At 45.6% G+C, this 13,335-nt stretch overlaps 1 long non-coding RNA gene across 1 annotated transcript in view; it reads right to left on the bottom strand.

The window, feature by feature from the left end:
- Positions 1–905: 905 nt before the first annotated feature.
- Positions 906–13,335, bottom strand: part of LOC126948002 (uncharacterized) — a 30,923-nt gene continuing 18,493 nt past the window's right edge. Inside the window, exon 3 of the long non-coding RNA XR_007723294.1 lies at positions 906–2,155. This is a non-coding gene — a long non-coding RNA (uncharacterized LOC126948002). The remainder of the gene's footprint in view (positions 2,156–13,335) is intronic.

A 13,335-nucleotide genomic window follows, 5' to 3' on the forward strand; every position in this document is an offset into this window, starting at 1 on the left:
GACTTATACTTCCACATGGCTGGGGAGTCCTCCCAATCACAGTGGAAGGCAAGGAGGAACAAGTCACATCTTACGTAGATGGTGGCAGGCAAGAGAGTGAGCTTGTGCAGGGAAACCATTTTTAAAATCATCAGATCTTGTCATTTACTATCATGGGAAGAGCGCAGGAAAGACCCACACCCACAGTTCAGTCACCTCCCACGGGGTTCCTCTCACGACATGTGGGAATTGTGGGAGTTCCGATTCAAGATGATGTCAGGGTGGGGACACAGCCAAGCCGTATCACCAACACTGCCACACTTCTCACTTCATTACTCAAAACAGTTTTACATATTTTAGAAGGTTTTTTGATTCGGTTGGACTGGGTTTGAGTTTGGTCATGAGGGGATCTCCCATTAGGAATATACAGTGGAATTCCTGAGTGTTAAGGTCATTTGCAATAGTTTCTCACTGTGTAGTTACACCACCAACTTAACAGATTGACTTTTACATTTTGTCAAGTCTAATTTTGTTTTATACTTTTCTAAAGTACTATATCCACAAACTTCCAACATAAATCTATAAAACAAGTTATATTTAGAAAAGTCTAGCTTCTATCCCAATCCTCTCACTCTATTCCCTATCTCCTCCTATGTGATATACCAGTATATTCATATTCCCCCCCAATGATAGCATACTATCAGAATTTTCTTCACCTGGCTTTTTACTCATTAGGCTATATGCTGGCGATCACAACATAGAACACAGAAATATGCCTCATTTCCTATCAAAGCTGCATGGCACTCCATTATGCGTAGGCATCCTAGCTTATTTACTCTGTTCCCTATTGAAGGGCATTGAGTTATTTCCAGTCTTTTGCTACTACCAATGTTTCTGTAATAAATGGCCTTATGTATATTGATTAATTTTTGAATTTTTGACTGTGTTTTTTTATCTTTTTTTTTTTTTGTAGAGATAGGGTCTTGCTATGTTGCCCAGGCTGGTCTTGAGCTCCTGAGCCCAAGTGATTCTCCTGCTTTAGCCTCCCAAAGTGTTAGGATCACAGGCATGAGCGACCCATCCAGCTGAGAGTGTCTTCAGGATGGATTCGTAGAAGTGAGATTTCTAGGTCAAAAGGTAAATGTCTATCTAAAATTGCTAGATATTGCTGCTTTGCTCAAGAAACTTACTCTGTTGTGGAAGGAATGATAATGAAGGGGTTGGGAAATGGAGGAAGAAAACAGACCTCCCTGAAGGGCTGACATCATCCTCCTATAGATGAAGGACCCACCTTGACAGGTGGTTTGTTCACACGCAGCTGAGAAGATGAGGGTGCTTTTCACCCTCCCAAATCCTCCCCAAAAGGAGGTGGTGCCACTTCCCCACCCTCAACCTGCTGCCATGCTCTGCCTCACCAGCTCCTTAAAAGGAAGGCAGTAGTTCATGTTAAAGCAAAATCAATAAGCCTCATAAACTAAAAAGTGGAAAATAACCTAGCAACTTATTACCATCCCATTTCAGTCAGTTCACTCCCTCAGGAAAGCCAATTGCAATCAGAAGATGGTGCCATGCGACCTGCAGCAGCACATTTGCAGAGGACAACCCAGGGTTGAATGGGCCACCTCCCTTAGCTGGAAAGATGGCAGGCTACATTTCTCAGCACTGCTTTTTCAGCTTCTGATGACACTGAGGATCTCCTGGAGAGGTCCGTGACAGCAGAGCAAGGAGTTTTGATTTCTGAGTGTTTCTCTGCAGCAAGGGCCTGCCCTGTTGGCCATGGGCACTGTCTGGTAAAGTGTAGATCTGCCAGGCTCCTTGATACGCTTGTTCCAGCGAACTGATGGCACTGTCTCTGATGCCTCCACCAGATTTTGCCACTGTCTACCTTGGATTGTCACCCTGCATGGACAGGCCTGGCTTTGCATACAAAGCGATACATTGTGGGGGATTCGTCAGAGTGGTGGAAAAACTATAGAGAGAAAGGACGCAAACCTTCTGAAAGGTCAGAAGGTTCTGCAGAGCCTCGGGGAAGAATAGCAGAAGGCAGCTGTTCTATAACCTTAAGGCAGAGGGCAAGGAGTAGTACAAGGCAGTGTGGGGGAATTTATCTTAAACAGGCTTGTTTACTTACATTGACCAGGAACTGACCATTGATCATCCATGTGCATCGTGTTCCCTGAAAGGGGAACGATAAATGTTAATTACCTGCAGGTTGTGTTGGCTCCAGGTTTTCGTCATTGTGCCTGCACTGAAGAAAAGCAAAGCAGCTCCAGCTCTCAGGCTGCTCTCCGGACACAAGAGCCAGGCAGTCACCCAGCTGCTCTTACACCGCATACCCCTGTCTGAGTACTCATTTCATCCGTCGGCCATGGTCTGTGGGACAGACCCAGCAATACATGTCCTGAAGACGGGGGTCCTGTCAGCATCACCTCTGGATCCCCAGGAACCCTGGTGCTGACACCAGGGTTTACCACCAGCTGGTAAAACTAGGGCAGCCTAAAAATGGGAATCCCTTCCAAGGCTTTTGTGAGGATTTACAGACGCAGAGCTGTGGTATGGAGCGCTTCGTAAAGTATCAAGTCAAATACAGATGCTCCTTGACTTAAGGTGGGGTTACATCCACCAGACCTCAGGGCATCTGCCCACCTGAGCCTCCCAAAGTGCTGGGATTACAGGTGTGAGCCGCTGGGGCCGGCCAAGTATTCCCAATCTTATTCACTGAGAGGAAAAGGGCTTCTGTCCTTCCTGTGGAAGATAGCCATAAAGGGGGAAGAAAAAGGATGAGGGAGCTTCTGAAAATACAGGCTCATGCCTGTAATCCTGACTCTTAGGGAGGAGAAGGCGGGAGGATAGCTTGAGCCCAGGAGTTCAAGACCTGCCTGGGCAATACAGCAAGACCCCGTTCTCCACAGAAAGGGGGAAAAAAAAAAAAAAAAAAAAGAAAGAAAAAATAACCAAGCAAGTGTAAGATGGGGTTACATCCCTGCAAACCCATCGTCAACTGAAAATATCATTAAGTCAATCACCATTAACTCGGGGACTGTCTGTGCAGGTATTGTTATTATCAGAGTAAGCACTGGATAAATGTTTAACACATGAGCAAATAAATAGTGGTGTGGACAAAAAAGGATGATGAGAATAAATGTCCCTGAGGCCAGGCGTTGGTGGCTCACGCCTGTACTCTCAGCACTTTGGGAGACTGAGGTGGACAGATCGCTTGAGGTCAGGAGCTCGAGACCAGCCTGGCCAAAATGATGAAACCTCATCTCTACTAAAAATACAAAAATTAGCTGGGCATGGTGGTGCGAGCCTCTAGTCCCAGCTACCCGGGAGAATGAGGCAGGAGAATCACTTGAACCTGGGAGGTGGAGGTTGCAGTGAGCTGAGATGGCGCCACTGTACTCCAGCTTAGGTGAAAGAGCAAGACTCTGCCTCAAAAAAAAAGAGTAAGTGTCCCGGGAGTTTCAATTAGTAGAAGGGGGAGGCTGGGGCGGGGGGCAGGGTTACTGAAGTAGAGTGATTGCAGGATGGTTGGGTTTGGAAGGATTTGGAGATGTTGGCATATGGGAGTGGGGAACATTTCTAGGAAGGGAAAAATTACATTCGCATTCAGTGTAGCAACAAGCACTGTTTATTTGCAGCAACATTCTGCCCAGAGGGGTCCTCTAAGTAAGTTGTGAGAAACAGTACAACGGTGACTAAATGATCACTAACACCAATCGTGTCACTTTGTGCTGAGTGACCTCCTTTCATCCTCATGACAGCCTCATAAGAGGGTATTATCACAACTCAAGTGGTAGATGAGGAATCTGAGGCACAACAAAGTTCATTAACTTACCTGCAGGAGAGGGAGAGGCAAACCACAGAAGAGCCGTTAATGCCCAACTAGGAATTTGAGCAACCACAGTCAGAAGGGAGCCACTGAAGAGGCTTGAGCACAGGAGTGACATGGTCATATCGGTGCTTCAGAGAAACGCAATATGGTATAGTAGTTGGGAGTTTGGATTTTGGCACCAGACCACTTGGTTCTTCTAAAATCCCAGTTCTGGCCAGGCGCAGTGGCTCACCCCTTTAATCCCAGCACTTTGGGAGGCTGAAGTGGGTAGATCACCTGAGGCTGGGAGTTCGAGGCTAACATGGCAAAACCCCGTCTCTACTAAAAATACAAAAATTAGCCGGGCATGGTGGCGGGCACCTGTAATCCCAGCTACTTGAGGGCTGAGGCAGGAGAATTGCTTGAACCTGGGAGGCGGAGGCTGCAGTGAGGTGAGATCGCACCACTGCATTCCAGCCTGGGTGACAGAGCAAGACTCTGTCTCAAAAAAATAATAAATAAATAAATAAATAAAATCACAGTTCTACTCCTTGCTTGCTGTGAGATCTTACAAATATTATTTAACTGCACTGAGCCTCAGTTTCTTCATCTATAAAATGGGGGTAATAAAAGCATCCAGCTTATGGGGTCTTTTAAGGGAATAAAATAACACATGTAGAACACAGTACAGTGATGCCATGTACGTGTATGGCAACTGTAAATTATCATCAATGTAAGCTATCTACCAGGTGGCCTGGAGAGAGGTCAAAGGTAGGGGATAGCAGGAGGCACGGACTGAAGGCTAGGGTGGAATAGAGAGTAAGATATTTTAAAGTAAGCCTCAACAGGATTCATTACTTGCACACATGGGAGAAGAAAAACACTTAAGAATGACTCTCAGATTCCCAATCTCTTCTTTTTTCTTTACTTATTTGCCCTTTTCTTTTAGTCTCCAAGATTCCCAATCTTTTTATTTATTATTATTATTCTTATTATTATTTTGAGACGGAGCTTCACTCTTATGGCCCAGGCTGGAGTGCAGTGGCACAATCTCGGCTCACTGCAACCTCCGCCTCCCAGGTTCAGGCAATTCTCCTGCCTCAGCCTACTGAGTAGTTGGGATTACAGGCATGCGCCACCACGCCCGGCTAGTTTGGTATTTTTAGCAGAGATGAGGTCTCATCATGCTGGCCAGGCTGGTCTCGAACTCCTGACCTCAGGGGATCTGCCCACCTTGGCTCCCAAAGTGTTGGGATTACAGGCGTGAGCCACTGCACCCGGCCAAGATTCCCAATCTTATTCCCTGAGAAGAAAAGGGCTTCTGTCCTTCCTGTAGAATATAGATAGCCATAAAGGGGGAGAAAAAAAAAGGATGAGGGGGCTTCTGATAGAAACGCGAAAACTCGGAGAGAAGCTAGTTTTTTGGAGCGAGATCACACTTTGGGAGGGTGTGTGTATGTGGGGTGGGGGGTGTCAAAAGGATCCTGGGTTCTATTGTCAGCTCTGCCACCAGTTGGCTGTGTCCCTTGCCAAAAACCTCTTTCCTTTTCTGGACTTCAGTTTTCAGTCAGTGAGATTAAGCTTTTACACTTGAGATCTTAGAATTCTCTCCCAACTCAGACGTTCTCCAGTTTCACCTGATCACTATATAGCACTTGAAAGGGATGATGGTGCTAATAGCCTGGCTCTTAGGAGCCTTCTTAGTAAAAAAAAAAAAAAAAAAAAAAAAAAAAAAAAAAAAAAAAGAAAAAGAAAAAAGAAACAAAGAAAAAGAAAAAAATATTTTAAAAATTTATTTAATTTTAATTTCTTTTCTTTTTTCCTTTTTTGAGACAGAGTCTCACTGTCACTCAGGCTGGAGTGCAGTGATACAATCTTGGCTCACTGCAATCTCTGCCTTCCAGGCTCAGGTGATCCTCCCACCTCAGCCTCCAAGTACCTGGGACTACAGGTGTGCACCACCATGCCTGGCTAATTTTTGTATTTTTTGTAGAGATGGGATTTTGCCATGTTGCCCAGGCTGGTCTCGAACTCCTGAGCTCAAGTGAGCTGCTCACCTTGGCCTCCCGAAGTGTTGGGATTATAGGCGTGAGTCACCGCACCTCGCCTGTAAAAAAAAAAATTTAAAGTAGAAAAGGAGGGGTTTCACTATGTTGCCCAGGCTAGTCTTAAACTCCTGGCCTCAAGTGATCCTCCTGCCTCAGCCTCCCAACGCACTGGGATTACAGACACGAGCCATTGTACCCAGCCCTGTTCTTGAGGTTCAGGGGGAGGTGATGTGAAGAGGAAGCAATATGAGAAGAAGAAACCTCCTTCTTCTTTCTTCCTGCTCCCTTAAATGTTGGACCTCAGGCCCTGCAAGAGACCCCTTGGCGAGGCTCTCCAAAACAACCTCTGCATGGATCCTCCCACGGGTGACTCAAGAGATTCTGGGAACTGGTGTCAGAGAAAGTCAAGTGCAATGTTTATTTTATTTAGCCGCACTCTCTTCCACTTGATTGGTTCCTGACTGGGCTTTTGTTTTTCTACCAGATTAGAGAAGAAAGGGAAGGTTGTTTTAAAAAGTTCACTATCCTTAGCAACAGTGAAACCAGACCCTTGGTGGTGGCTGGGGCCCAGCAGAGCTTGTTTACCCAGAGGGTGCACTTGGGGGTAGGCGGTGGCGTGTACCTGCCCAGGTGTGTGGCCTGCACCTGGCCTCAGGCAGGTGTTTAGCACCTTCCACTCAGCACAGCCTGAAGGAGAATGGGCACACACTCTTCTGGGAAGACCTGCATTTTGAAATGGAGTTTTACATAAAATAAAACAGAACAACCGGGGCTGAAGAATGCGCGTGCCGAATGCATACCAACACCTGGAACACATTTGATCCGAGGAAATGAGCCCCTTGCAGGAGTTTTGGTTTTTTTTTCCAAATAAAATACCAGTTACGTAACACAGCTAAACAGTACCACAGAGATGGTGTCCTCTCTCTCTCTTTATTTTATTTTTTAATTTTTGAGGCAAGGTCTCACTCTGTTGCTCAGGCTGGAGTGCAGTGGTGCATTCATAGCTCACTGCAGCCTCGAACTTCTAGGCTCACATGATCCTCCTGCCTCAGTCTCTCAAATAGCTGGGACTACAGGTGCACACCACCGTGCCTGGCTAATTACTTTTTGGTAGAGATGGGGGTCTCCCTACGTTGCACAGGCTGGTCTCAAACTCTTGGCCTCAAGCGATCTGCTGGCCTCGGCCTCCCAAAATGATGGGATGGCAGGTGTGGGCCATCGTGCCTGGTCTTCCCCTTTCTTATGAGCTGGCACCTGTGGCTAGATCATTTCCCTCAGGCATTGACAACATGGAAGAATTAAACTAAGGGATTCAAAATTAATTCTAACATATAGTGACTCATACTCGTTTTAACTTGAATTGGTCCTTAGACTTAATGACAGAGGACACATTGACCTTCAACAGGCTTCTTTCAGCTCACACAGAATCATCATTATCCGTCCTGTTAGCAAACATTTATTGGGCATTTTTGTGTTAAATAAGATCTCGTTTGTCAAAAATGTTTCATATACTTTAAAGCACCATGCAAAGATGATAATGTGCTTGGTGGATTCACAGACTCCAAAAATATCATGCTCTATATTTTACAGGTAGGGAAACTAAGGCCCTGGGAAGGAAAAGACTTACCAATCTTTCCCTATTTTATTCGTCTTTGTTTCTTTCTTTTTTCTTTATAAAAATTTTTTTGAGGCCGGGTGTGGTGGCTAACGCCTGTAGTCCCAGCACTTTGGGAGGCCAAGGCAGGCGGATTACTTGGGGTCCTAAGTTCGAGACCAGCCTGGCCAACATGGTGAAACCCCGTCTCTACTAAAAACACAAAAACTAGACAGGCATGGTGGTGAACACCTGTAATCCCAGCTACTTGGGAGGCTGAGGCACGAGAATTGCTTGAACTCGGCAGGCAGAGGTTGCACTGAGCCAAGACTGTGCCACTGCACTCCAGCCTAGGCACTAAGTGACACTCTATCTCAAAAAAAAAAAAAAAAAAAATAATAATAATAATATTTAACCCAGTTCATAACTTTCCCTATTTTAAATGATAGCACTAGGCGCTGATGATTCAAGGAGATGAGAAATGCAAGTAATAGTCTAGCTCTTGAGAGAGGACACTGAGAAATTAAGCCCAGAGTGTTTAATCGCTCATTTGGACTTTACTTGAAGGGCATGTCCTGATGCCTCTGAGAGTGACCTGGTGACACAGGAACTCAAATCTTCAAAGCAAGTTTGAAGACAGTAGCAAAACCTAAAAGGGAAGAGGGCACAGGAGTGACTGGGGACAGAAGAGAATCCTTGGCTGCTTGGATCAGATAGTGGGCTGCTGAAGGCAGTGACTGAGATCCTGAAACACGGCATAGCTCCCAGAGCAGGTGGCATCTGAAGGAACCTAAGCAGCAGGTGCTGGAGAACCAGTGCAAGGGTGCCGGAGGGAGGGCATCATTCTTACTCTCGGTCATTTATTCACATTTATTTATTTGTTTATTTAATATTATTTATTTTTATTGATACATAATGATGCACATATTTGGGAGTTACATGCGATAGTTTTATTATTATTAGTTTTTTGAGATGGCGTCTCACTCTGTTGCCCAGGCTACAAAGCAGTGGTGCGGTCTCAGCTCACTGCAACCTCTGCCTCCCGGGTTCCAGCAGTTCTCCCACCTCAGCTCCTGACAAGCTGGGATTACAGGCGCCACCACCACACCTGGCTAATTTTTTGTATTTTTAGTAGAGATGGGGTTTCACCATGTTTGCCAGGCTGGTCTAGAACTCCTGACTGCAGATGATCCACCCACCTCGGCCTCCCAAAGCTCTGGGATTACAGGTTTGAGCCACTGCAACCAGCTGTGATAATTTAATGCATTCATATAATTTGTAAAGATCAAATCTGTGTAGTTGGGATATCCATTATCTTAAATATTTATCTTTTCTTTGTGCTAGAGATATTCAAATTATTCTCTTCTACTTTTTTTTTTTTTTTTTTTTTTTTTTTTTTTTTTTTTTTTTTAGTGACAAGGGCTCACTATGTTGCCCAGGTTGGAGGAGGGCAGTGGCTATCCATAGGTGCTATCCAAGTGCACTACAGCTCCAACTCCTGGGCTCAGGCAATCCTCCTGCCTCAGCCTCCCGAGTAGCTAGGACTCCAGATGCATACCACCACGCCTAGTGTCACTCCCATTTATGAAGCACCTATTCTGTTTCATGTCACAGGATCATGGCACAGGGAGCAGGCAGGAGTCCACGAAGGCAAGCTGTCGCCATGGGGGATAATCAGGGCGAGCGTTAAGCAGGGCCAGGACAGGTTGGGAGACACATTTACACTTTGTGAGTGGAGCAAGAGTTGTTTGTTCAATGATAAACATCTTTCGAGTATATTCTATATGCCAGTAAAGTTCTAGACATGGAGAACAGTGGGCAAAATGCCCTTGTAGACATTACATTCTACTGGGGAGGGGGAGCTAGACAATAAATAAACTACCATCTATAATACGGCAGATGGTGATTCATGCTATGGAAAAAAAAAAAAAACAGATCAGGACAAGGGGCTAACGGTATCAAGGGGAAGGGATTTCAACTGTAGGCCTCAGTGAGGAGGGGATGTTTAAACAAAGACCTGAAAAAGGTAAGGAAGCAAGCCGTAGGGCTACTGGTAGAGGCAGACGGCACAGCAAGTGCAAAGGCGCTGAGGTGGGAGTGTGCCTGGTGCACGCACACTTGCAATGCAAAGTCACTAGTGAGGCCAGGTGTGTGGCTTGCACCTGTAATCCCAGCACTTTGGGAGGCCGAGGCAGGCAGACTGCTTGAGCTCAGGAGTTTGAGACCAGCCTGGGCAACATGGCGAAACCCCTTCTCTACAGGAAAAAAAAAAAAAAAATATATATATATATATATACACACACACACACACACACACACTGTGTATATACATATTATATATATATACTGTGTATATACATATTTTATATATATATACTGTGTGTGTGTGTGTATATATATGTACAAAAAATTAGCCAGGTGTGGTGTTGTGCACCTGTAGTCCCAGCTACTCTGGAGGCTCAGGTGGGAGGATCGCTGGAGCCCAGGAGGTCGAGGTTGCAGTGAGCCATGACTGCACCACTGCACTCCAGCCTGGGCAACAGAGCAAGACTCTGTCTCAAGAAAAAAAAAAAGGCCGGGTGAAGTGGCGGCTCATACGTGTAATCTTAGCACTTTGGGTGGCTGAGGTGGGCAGATCTTTGAGTCTAAGAGTTCGACACCAGCCTGGGCAACATGGCAAAACCCTCTTTCTACAAAAAATACAAAAATTAGCTGTGTGTGGTAGCACACATCTGTAGGCCCAGCTACTCAAGAGGCTGAGGTGGGAGGATCACTTGAGCCTTGGAGGTGGAGGCTGCAGTGAGCTAAGATTATGCCATTGCACTCCAGCCTGGGCGACAGAGGAAGACCCTGTCTCAGGAAAAAAAAAAAAAAAAAAAAAAAAAGAGAGAAAGTCTTTACTAGGGAAACACATGGACTGTTTCGCTGCCACAGGCTGACATTTTCTTCCTGGCAGTTTACAGTGAAATTTAGTAATGAATACCCACACCCACACTCGCAGATCAGAATAGACCACCGCCATAAATACTAGGTCAGCGTTCCCTTCCCAAGCTTAAAACTTCAGGGTGACTGTTTGTGGGACCCCCCACCACAGGGTCCCCCACCGTGGGCTTAACGCTGTGGGTTCACCTTAGCTTCACTCCCGCACTCAGAACAAGGTGACACCCACTGGGCCTGCAGCAAAGGTGGGAATCTTGGGAAAACACAGCTGCAGGCTTCAGCTGGCGTGTGAATGTTCCTCTGCATCCCGTGCTTGTTGTTTTCTGATTTGCTTGGCTCGGAAAGCTTAGCTTTGGGGCTTTAAACTTAACCCCAACAGACCTGAATGGATGCCTCTTAATTATGTCTGTGATGTAGTAAATCAACACCCTATTAGGAAGTCATTCAACTTCAACTACTAAATATTCAGAAACTTTTTACAAGAGAATTGCAACATGTAAGCCCTCTGGCAAAAAGAGATGTTACTAATCTGTTTTGTGTACAGAGAAGTGCTGGCTGACACTTTGCAAAACAGAGCTGAGCTACCAGTTACATGCTCCTTCATGTATTTTATCAAACCAAGAGTTTAATTCCTGCCACATAAATAACTGTAAAGCATCTAGTATAACCACTACCCCAACCTTTCCTGCCTAATTCTTTTGCCTCTTTGTGGTTCCCTTTATCGAGACTTACATTGGAATCACGTCCTGCTTTTCAGAGACAGAACGTTCATTCATTCATTCATTCAGCAAGTTTTCAGTACTGTGGCTGGGCATGGTGCAATCCCAGCACTTTGGGAGGCCAAGGCAGGCTGATCACTTAAGGTCAGGAGTTCAAGACCAGCCTGGCCAACATGGTGAAACCCCATCTCTAATAAAAATACAAAAAGATTAGCTGGATGTGGCAGCGCACGCCTATGGTTCCAGCTACGCAGGAGGCTGAGGCAGGAGAAACGCTTGAACCTGGGAGACTGAGGTTGCACTGAGCCGAGATTGTGCCACTGCACCCCAGCCTAGGTGACAGAGTGAGACTCTGCCTTAAAAAAAAAAAAAAAAAAAAAAAAAAAAAAAAGTTTTCAGTATTGAGCACCTTCTCTGGGCCAGGCCCTGCTCTAGGCTCTTGGGATATATTGGCAAATGAGAAAGATCTCTGCCCTGGTGGAGCTTATATTCAAATGCAGAAAACCAACAAATTGTATAGGGTATTAGAAGGTGACACATGATATGGGAAAAATAAGCCATGGAACCGAGTGTTGGTGGTGGGGTAGGGGGTGGGGGCGGAGGCAGTTACAACGTTAAACAGGGCAGTCAGGGTAAATCATATGGGCGGCTTGACGAAGATGGGGCAGTAACCAAACAAGTACTGGGAGGAAGAGCAGCAAGGAGAGGGAGCAGCCAGGGTGCAGGCCCAAGGTGGCACATGCTTGCTGTGTCGGAGCCCTAAGCAGACCATGTGGTGGGCGAGGAGTGAACCACAGCAGGACAGGAGGAGGGGATGTCAGGAGAAGGAGGTAGGGAGGGAAGCAGATCGTAGTGCTTTGTAGCCTGCAGAAGGATGTTCACTGGTTTTTTGGGGTTCATGTAGGAACTCAAGTGATTGGACCAACAGCACTGGTTCTTTGAAGAAGCAGAGGGGAGACCTGGACTTTGCTTTTCCTGTGGCCATTAAGTTAATTGCCTGACCTTTGACAAAGTCTTGAGAACTTCTCTTCAGTGTTGAAAACTAGGTTATTCCTGAGGCTCCTTTCAGTTTTGAGATCCTATGACTTTAGGGAGTCGTCTCCAACATGTGATTTGAACAGTAGAGAAATATCTTGCAGTCCAAAAAATCTCATTATGCATCTGCAGCCTCCAGACCTCAAATCTCCAGGCAAGCCTCAAGACTTCAATGTTTCTGGAGTCATGGGACCCCTTTGAAAAAGATTTGCCAAGAACTACAGGACTTCTCTGGAGAGAAATGGAGAGCTCCATGTGCACACAGCAGTTGCTGACATTGTAGGGAGTCCACAGCGTCCTCAAAGCACAACCCTGGGGCTCCCTGCAAGGTGAGCCACGAGCTGCTCATTCAGAATCCCTGCATTAAGGTGGCTTGGTCATTTCCCCCAACTTTCTTTTTTTTCTTTTTTTTTTTTTTGAGACAGAGTCTTGCTCCGTCTCAAAAGGAGACAGAGCTGGAGTACAATGCCATAATCTCGGCTCACTGCAACCTCCATCTCCCAGGTTCAAGCAATTCTCTTGCCTCAGTCTCCCCGAGTAGCTGGGATGACAGGTGCCTGCCACCACGCCTGGCTAATTTTTGTATTTTTCAGTAGAGACAGGGGTTTCACTATGTTGACCAGGCTGGTCTCAAACTCCTGACCTCAGGTGATCCGCTTGCCTTGGCCTCCCAAAGTGCTGGGATTACAGATGTGAGCCAGCATGCCTGGCTCCCCACAACTTTCTATTATGGAAATGTTTCATACATTCAGAGAAACTGAAGACCAGTACAGCACACTCCCATACATCTTTCATTTAAATTTTTTAAAATGTTAATATTTTCTCTCTATATAATACTTTACCTATCATCATTTCATTGTTGTTGACCCATTTGAAAGTTACAGCTATCATGACACTTTATCCCAAAATACTTTCAGCCTGTATCTTTTAAGAATAACAGTTTCCTGTTATACCACAAAACTAACACTAGTTGACCTAAATATCAAATAGAGAGAGGCACTCTAAAAAAAAAATATTCATCTGGGTATGTATCATTGCAAGGGGAATATGCATGCCATAGTGAACTATGTAAAGGTTAAAGCAGACAAAAGTTTTTAAAGGAAAACTGAGGAGTATATAATTGTTTTGAGATAACTGTCCTTGGCAACGAAGATCAGTAACAAGGGTGGCGCCAGTCTGAGGTTGAACAGCCAGTTGTTTTGGCAG

The sequence above is a fragment of the Macaca thibetana genome, chromosome 2 (assembly GCF_024542745.1).
Source record: "Macaca thibetana thibetana isolate TM-01 chromosome 2, ASM2454274v1, whole genome shotgun sequence".
NCBI lineage: Eukaryota > Metazoa > Chordata > Mammalia > Primates > Cercopithecidae > Macaca > Macaca thibetana.